The sequence below is a fragment of the Melitaea cinxia genome, chromosome 14 (assembly GCF_905220565.1).
Source record: "Melitaea cinxia chromosome 14, ilMelCinx1.1, whole genome shotgun sequence".
In the NCBI taxonomy this organism is placed as follows: Eukaryota; Metazoa; Arthropoda; class Insecta; order Lepidoptera; family Nymphalidae; genus Melitaea; species Melitaea cinxia.
Window position 1 is genome coordinate 9,907,317 of NC_059407.1, and position 8,575 is coordinate 9,915,891.

Sequence of the window (8,575 nt, forward strand, 5' to 3'; positions counted from 1 at the left end):
CAATAGCTTCAAGAACACTTCTGGAGTCTGACAGTATAATGGACTTATCTAAATGATGTAATTCTATATAAGAAAGTGCTTCTAAAATAGCTATTGATTCCCCTATAAAAACTGAAGACATAAGAAGATTTAAAATTTAAAATCACATTTACTTTAGGGATCCAGACGGACACACCAACACAGCTATGAACAGAAAATTTTGATGCATCCGTAAAAATAAGTAGCCAGTCCTTAAACTGTTCATTATTTGGTTAAATTGAATGTTAGCAATAGGTGAGCCTTTTGTAATAGAAAAGTTAAGGATAATGTTAGGTGAGAATATAAGAGATTTAAAAGGAGTCTCAAAAAGGGGATTAAGTCGGCATTGATAGATAGGGCAAGGGAGACTAGTCAGTTTTTGGTAGCTAATTAAGAGGAATGGGGGATCGTTATGCAACAACCAATAATTAGCGGAAGAAAAGAGTTGGGAAAGAGAATGGAGTTTACTAATAAGTGGGTGATAGCGGGATTGAAAGACTTTAAAAAGGAATCTATCAGATACGTATTGTCTTCGATGATGAAGAGGAGGGGCAACACATTCAACTTGGAGAGAGTTAACTGGGGAAGATTGCATGGCACCTATAACGATTATTAACGATTTGGACTGGATCTTGTCTAATGACTTTAAAGATAATAGATATGTGATGTACACCCGTCATCTTTGAGTCCAGATAAACATCCAAAAATCTTACACTATCTTTAACCGGGGAAACTTGTTGGTTACTAGTTATATTAATGTCAGAAACAAGTCTGGAACGAGAGAAAACCACTACAGTACTTTTGTCAACAGATAAAGACAACCCATGATTATCTAACCAATCATTCAAATAGGCAATGGCAGAGTTAAGTCGAGTAGTGCATTCATTTACGTCTTTGGAGGAAATATGAAGTGATAGGTCATCTGCATATTATTGAAGGACATTGCAAAAACAATTAACTGAGAGGTCTAAGTCATGTATATATTCTGTAAAGAAGAGGGCTCAAAACAGTGCCTTGGGGAAGTCCTTTCCACACCATTCTTGGAGAGAAAGAAGAATGTCTTGTAGATACAATAATGAGTGAGAAGAAAAATAATTGTAAATGAAATTTGTCATCCTCACGGGGATACTCAGATTTAGCATTTTCTGCCTGAGTACCGGAAGAAGAACATTATCATATTATGCAGATGCCATAGCAAGAAATACTTCCACGACTGTTTCTTTTTTAGAGCAATGCGTAAGTCTGTCATGAAGATCCCTAGGCTGTCCATGGTACGAAAGCCTTTTTGAAACCGAATTGAGTTTTGGAAAGGATTCCTCCACTTTCCGTGATCCATTCCAATCGTTTTTTAATAAGATGTTCAAGAATCTTAACGATAGTGGGCGACAATGCTATTGGTCTATAGCCATATGGGTTTGTGCTAAGTTTTCCCGGCTTCAAGATAGGCAAAACTATTTGTCTTCGCCATTCATTTGGAGGAACTTCCGATTGATATATAGAATTTAAAATATCTAGGCACAGCTTTTGAGTAGCTGGACCACTCTTGACTATAAAAGAATAAGGAATACCATCTTCACCAGGAGAGGAGTCTGTTAAGGACTGCAGAGCCAGTTGAAATTCCTCCAGAGAATAGGGGGCATCGAATTGATTTACTGGGGTATGATTAGAGGTTATGTATGTAGTACACTCTTCCAATGAAGGGATCGATAGAGGTGCCAACTTTTGCGAGAAGGCATTGATCCAAGTAGATGTGTCATTGGACTGATGGTTATCACTAGGAGAAAGTGTTCCTCTAAATCTCTTAATGTTTTTCCAAACAATAGAAGGGTGAGAGGCAGGGGATAAACTTTCGCAAAAGTGGTACCAGCCACTCTTTTTCTTTTTAGGGAGCAGTCTATTCACTTCAGCTGCCACTCTTTTATAATTTAGGTAATTATCTAGACTCATAGAAAGAGAGTATTGTCGCTCAGCATCTTTGCGACGCTTACATGCATTTCAGCAATCAGCATCCCATCAAGGAAGGGATGTCCTTCTAAAAGTGCCAGAGCCTTTTAAAGGAATTACCTTTTCAGCGCTTTGCATCAGTGCATTTTTAAAATAATTATATACTAGGTGGACGTTATTTGATTGGATAGGAGGGATTTGGCTGACTTCATTATCCGTAGCTACTGCAAACTGTGACCAATCTGCTTTGGCCACATTAAATCTTAAGGGAACAGGGGTTAACAGTAGGTCTAGAAGAGAATGATAGTGATATGATAATTGGAAAATGATCGCTGCCAAAAGAATGAGGGAGAATGATCCACGAGGATAGGGAAGAAAGAGATGCAGAGCAGAATGATAAGTCCACAGCACTATTTGGGTTTTATAGAGGAGAGACCCTGCGAGGGGGGACCCGTAATTTAACACAATAAGGTTATAATCATCTAGGATATTTAAAAAATATGAGGACAAATAATCACAATTATGGGAACCCCAAGATGTGTGATGAATGTTAAAATCACCTAACACAACAATAGGGGGAGAAATAGAGGAGAGGATAGATGAGAATTCACACAGGACGTTAATATTGGGTTCAGGTACACAGAGAAGAAAGTAATGTTTAAAATATGGACAGCCACAATATAGATTAAGTCACTGTGTGACGGAATGGAAACAGAGGAATATATACAGTTGCTGGAGACCAGTATGGCTGCTCCAGTTTTGCCATCACTCCTGTCGTCCCGGAGGAATGCATAGACCGGGACTCTAAAATGAGAACTAGGTCTTAACCACGTCTCCTGAACGACAAGAATTAATGGTTTGTGCTTTTTAATCAAATATAATAAATCATGGATTTTGTTTTTAACGCTACGATAGTTCCACTGTAGGATGATGTGCTCCATTGTTGGGAATGAGATTTGCAAGCTGAGTTAATATCTACGATTTTATTTCTGTGTTACCCACACATTAGGAGTTCTAAACATTTTTGAATATCATATCAAAAATTGACCGTCCCAGCGGGGTTCGAACCCGCGTCTCCGTCTGACCGTGTCGGCGCTCTAGCCAATTAAGCTATGGAATGATGTTTTCGATATGATAATTTTTATATTCGGTTTAAGCGAACCGTGGCGCCGTCTATAGTGTAAACAACGAATCGAGCGACAAAAAATTAAATTCACACAAATACAGTAATCTTTTGCCATTAGTGCGCCAATATTTCGCGATCTCGTACGAATGCAGGTATCCGTTCCCCGTTAAATCGAATGTTTGATACATATAATAGTAAATTTTATACATTAGACATTTTTGCCAATTGTAATGATGCATATACGAGCCAGATTATTGATATTTTGAATGGACAACCTTAACGCACAAGTCACTTACACGCATAATATACCTATATTGAAGAAAAAATGTATGTATATAAAAGAATATTTAAAACTACTATATTAGTGTATTTGTATATGTTTAGGTATGTGGGTGTATATATATATATATATATATTATGTATATGTATATCTATTTTATAGTCTATATCTATACGTGAGTACATATGTATTATATATTTTGATTAAGACTTATCAAATTCAATTATAGAAACAATGAATTGTAAGACAGGTTCACCATTTGCAATTTGATTATGTTCAATGTGACCATCAGTGTTGAGTTTGCAATAACTTAAATTGTAATACTTACATTTAATGTAGTTAATGTCTATTGTAAACTTGTTTGTGGTTCCAATAAATAAAAAAAATAAAAAAAAATAAAAAAATATTTGGTACCCCTCAGCAGCGTCGCTAGTGAGCAATTATTTAGTGGAGCTGGTCTTATATACGAAGAACATCGAAACAGATGGTTAGGTGCAAAAGCGGCCAAATTACTTTTCATAAAATATAACTTACCACTACTAAATTTTGAATATTAAAATAATTTTAAGTTGCAATATTTTTTTCTATTGTAGATTTCTAATATGTCTATTTCTTATCTAGGCTTGATGTGTATTTAGTACTTAATAAAGAAATATATTTTTAAATTTATTACATTTTTTTCATATTATTTACACTTTCGTTTCTGCATCCGTTTCCGTTTCGCAAAAATTTACTTTTAACATCTGTTTCCGTTCCTGGTTCCGTTATGACTCTTCCGTTGCATCACTAGCTAACTTGTTAATTAAATTCCAAAGCTTTTTTGAGTCATTATTTACAATTTTTAAAGGAATTATAATAAAATTATTGTTTTGTGTTCCTAATTAATTTGTGTAAGTTATTTCTTTCGGTTAAAAATTGACGTTTTAATGTTTCATTTGTAGGATTGCATTTAAGTTTCTTCCACAGATCATTTATTCTTTATATTCCGTTAGTAACATTTCTGTTAATCCAATCCTTCTGGGGTAGATTTAATATTTTTACTTTTTTTATTTTATTTGTTTTTATTTTTTCCAATATATAAGATTCTAAAGTGGTGTAGTTGTGCTCTTCATTATTTAGTATATTTTTCTTCATACTATGCTATGTAGTTTATTGCTTCATATGATGTCCGTTGTAGGTTCACCACGTTTTACGGTAATCAGTTCACTACACGCCGTTGTCAAGTATAGACGACACGCTGATGACGTCATAAGCGAATAGCGAGAAAACTAGTGAAGTGCAAGACGAGCGATACCTTAGAACATCGTCGCATTTTGGAAGGCGTCGATGATTTTAATAATATACAATTACCAATAAAAAAAATATTTTTTTTTTAATCTAAGGTTAAGAGCGAAATTACGATTTTCTTTCTCATTCTCAAAATCATCTGGCAGCATCTTTTTTTCTAAGACCCATGTCGTGTCGTGTGTCGTGAAATATTTGATTTGAAATATTGCTACTTACTCAGTACTGTTTTAGTACTATTTGCTACCTAAGCAAAAAAATATTTAACGCATGTAAATATTTCTTTTAAACTAAGGCTGGCATCGACCGCACCGATTATATTAATTTGCTTCATCGGATCAACTACTGAGTTGGGGAACAATGGAACACGGGGCACTATGGAACAGTGTCGATAAAAATTTGGATTCTAAACTAATTCGTGTGTTAACGCTTCGACCAATGACAGCGCGTCCTGCGTCAAACGAGGACGTAGTGAAATATGGCGGCGTGACAACGATGGAACTGTGAATAGAAAAATATTCCATTTTTAACCGATTTCCAAAAAAGGAGGAGGTTCTCAATTCGACTGTATTTTTTTTATGTATGTTACTTCAGAACTTTTGACTGGGTGGACCGATTTCGACAATTTTTTTTAATCGAAAGGTGGTGTGTGCCATTTGGTCCCATTTAAATTTATTTGAGATCTAACAACTACTTTTCGAGTTATATCTAATAATGCGTTTTTACTTGACGCTTTTTTCGTCGACCTACGTTGTATTATACCGCATAACTTTCTAGTGGATGTACCGATTTTGATAATTCTTTTTTTATTGGAAAGAAGATATCCCTAGTTTGGTACCAACCAGGAAACCAGGATCTGATGATGGGATCCCAGAGAAATCGAGGGACTCTTGAAAATCCGTAATAACTTTTTACTGGGTGTACCGATTTTGATAATTTGTCATAAAATCATGTGGTCACATATAAATTTCATTGAGATCTGATATCTACTTTTTGAGTAATATTTGATAACACGTAGTTACTTGACTATTTTTTCGTCGATCTACGTTGTGTTACTCGTCGATGTAATTGAAGTCGTTTTTTTTTTCGTTTGCAGGCAAACACAATTATTCTTGTTCAAAAGTTGAGATTTCTTTTCAAAGTACTTTCTTTTTAGTAAAAAAGTTTAATGAATAGGTAAATGATTTTTTTTTTCATTAATTTTAATCATTTTGTCTATTTGAGACAATTGCGTGGAAAGTTCAAAAAATAACCTAACTTTTTATAAAACTCGTTTAAAACGTTGGCCTTATGGGGCACTGTGGAACGGGGACCAGTGGAATACTGTTCGAATGAACCTTAGATAATAAACTATTATCTAATAAGATAATAATTGTGTTTGTAGGAAACGAAAAAAACTAACTTCAATTATATCGACAAGTAATACAACGTAGGTAGACGAAAAAATAGACAAGTAAATACGCATTATCAAAGATCAATCAAAAAGTTGTAATCGGGTTTGCATGAAATTTAAATGTGACTACATAATAAACATCGGCTTTCGATTAAATAAAAAATCATCAAAATCGGTGCACCCAGTAATAGTTATGCAGATTTTCGAGATCTCATTATAAAATCCTGGTTTCCTTAGTATGGTACTATACCGGGGTTATCTCCTTTCCAATAAAAAAAGAATTATCAAAATCGTTTCATAAACGACAATGTTATCCCCGAACATAAATAAAAAAATATAAAATATATATCGAATCAGTCGAATTGAGTAACCTCCTCCTTTTTTGAAGTCGGTTAAAAGATTACAAATTTGAATTCGGTTAATTTTTTTCTAAATTACTTTTCATGTATATATCGATTCGATTCGAAATCGATATATAGTCTACGGCTTCTTGCGTGCGGCACAGCACATCTCTAAAGAGAGTTTCATAACCGTAGGTCAGCTGCGCCGTAGTTGTCCAGTCGTGACAATGACGTCATGGCGATAGAAAAGAGTGTTGTGCTTTACTACGATTATTTTTGTAATGTTTGTTTTTTATTTATGTTGTTGTAAGTATATATAACGAGTGCAAGATAACACAAGAAAAATATTAAAAAATAAAACTTCCTAGATTATATAAGTAGTAATTTTTTGCATAAAAACCAGCAAAAACAAGTCAATGTGTGGTACTCGATAACGACTCTTGGCAGCACTATTTTTTTCGTAGGTATTTTTGTTTATTTTATGCCTTGGCGTACAGGGCACGGGAATGGTTTTGAGGCGTGGCGGTCAAAAGGTTAAATGAAATTCAAAATTTGTGATTTAAACTATTTATGCGTATAAACATAAATAATAAAGTATGTTTCTTTTTTAACCAAATCTATTTTTATAGAATTTTATTGCTTTTTAATAAATCACACAAGATACTTCTTATTCGTATTTTTGTTTGAATTATTATAAATAAAATAACAAAATGAGAACAACCTTCTGAATTAAAAGTTTAGTTTTTCTGAATTTAAAGCTTATACATATAGATATGACGAAAGGCTAGGCATAGACATATATGGCGTTAGGCTGTAATGATGATGATGATGGTGATATGACGAAAAATAAACAACTATAAATTTTCGGAACTTAACAATTATCATATCAAATTTCAGCCTACGTTATGACTTTGTAGAATCAGTAAGACTTACGTAAAAACAATCATAACTCTTTTTAAAAAACTGAACTGGTCAATATTATCATAACAAAGTTCATACTATTCATAAATACAGAAAGTATGAAAGTAGGTAGTTATTTAGTTCTGTTAACATTTTTTGACAACCCTATTTATTTATCTCTATTAACCCCTCATCAATTGCTATTCACACATTAATCGTTTCTATTATTTCATACTATATATAGTATAGATATTAGTAGAACGCTGACGCACTGCACCACCTTCCAATTTGCAGATGATACCAGCTTACTCGTTGCCGATAGTAATATAAATGAAGCAATGGAAAAATTACAGATAGATTTCGACGCTCTCTGCAGATGGTGCCACGATGCAGGATTGGTTCTAAATGCGCAAAAAACAAAATTAGTCCACATTAGCTCACCTCATAAAAGAGACATTCTTCAAAAAAAAATTAATATCCCGCTGTCACTCCTGCCTTCATAACCATCAATTATCTATGACTTGTCCGAATGATTGCCAACCCATTGAGGTCGTAGACAACCACACATATCTTGGTCTTGTAATAGATCGCAACTTAAACTGGCAACCACATATTAATCGTATATGTGAAAAATTAAGAGCATTTTTAGCCAACATCGTAATAATAAAAAACCGTATTTCTTTCCATACACGCTTGCTTATTTATAATGCCTTTATAACCTCTGTCTTGTCCTACGGGCTCAGTAGTTATGGACGTACTTATCGCACTTATCTAAATAGTATTCATCGATTGCAAATAAGAATAATTAAAAACATTGTACCGCCTAAAATTAAAATGGACTGCGCTAATAATGATAATCTATTATTCAAAATCTGTAAAACACTTCCCGTTCACGACCTTGTAAATTACAATTTACTTAAAGAACAATTCTTCAATTTGGATATTCAAGAGTTAAAGGAACACAAAATTGCCACACGTCAAGTCACAAACAAAAAATTAAATATACCTAAAATCAAAAATATATACGGCAAACGCACCAGCGCCTATCTCATTCCGGTTTTAGTCAACGATCTTGATCTAGAATTAAGAAATAATATAACTCCAACAAATATAAAATACATACTTAAGATGCATTTCTTGAAAAAGCTATAACAGCCTGTATCAATATTGTTTTTGTATATTTAACATGTTTGTATATGTAATTTTTTTTTTTTTGTATTTACTGAGTCGGATTTCTTTTAATACTACCGTCATAATTATGTCGTTTTGTTTTGATTAAGAGCCATTTC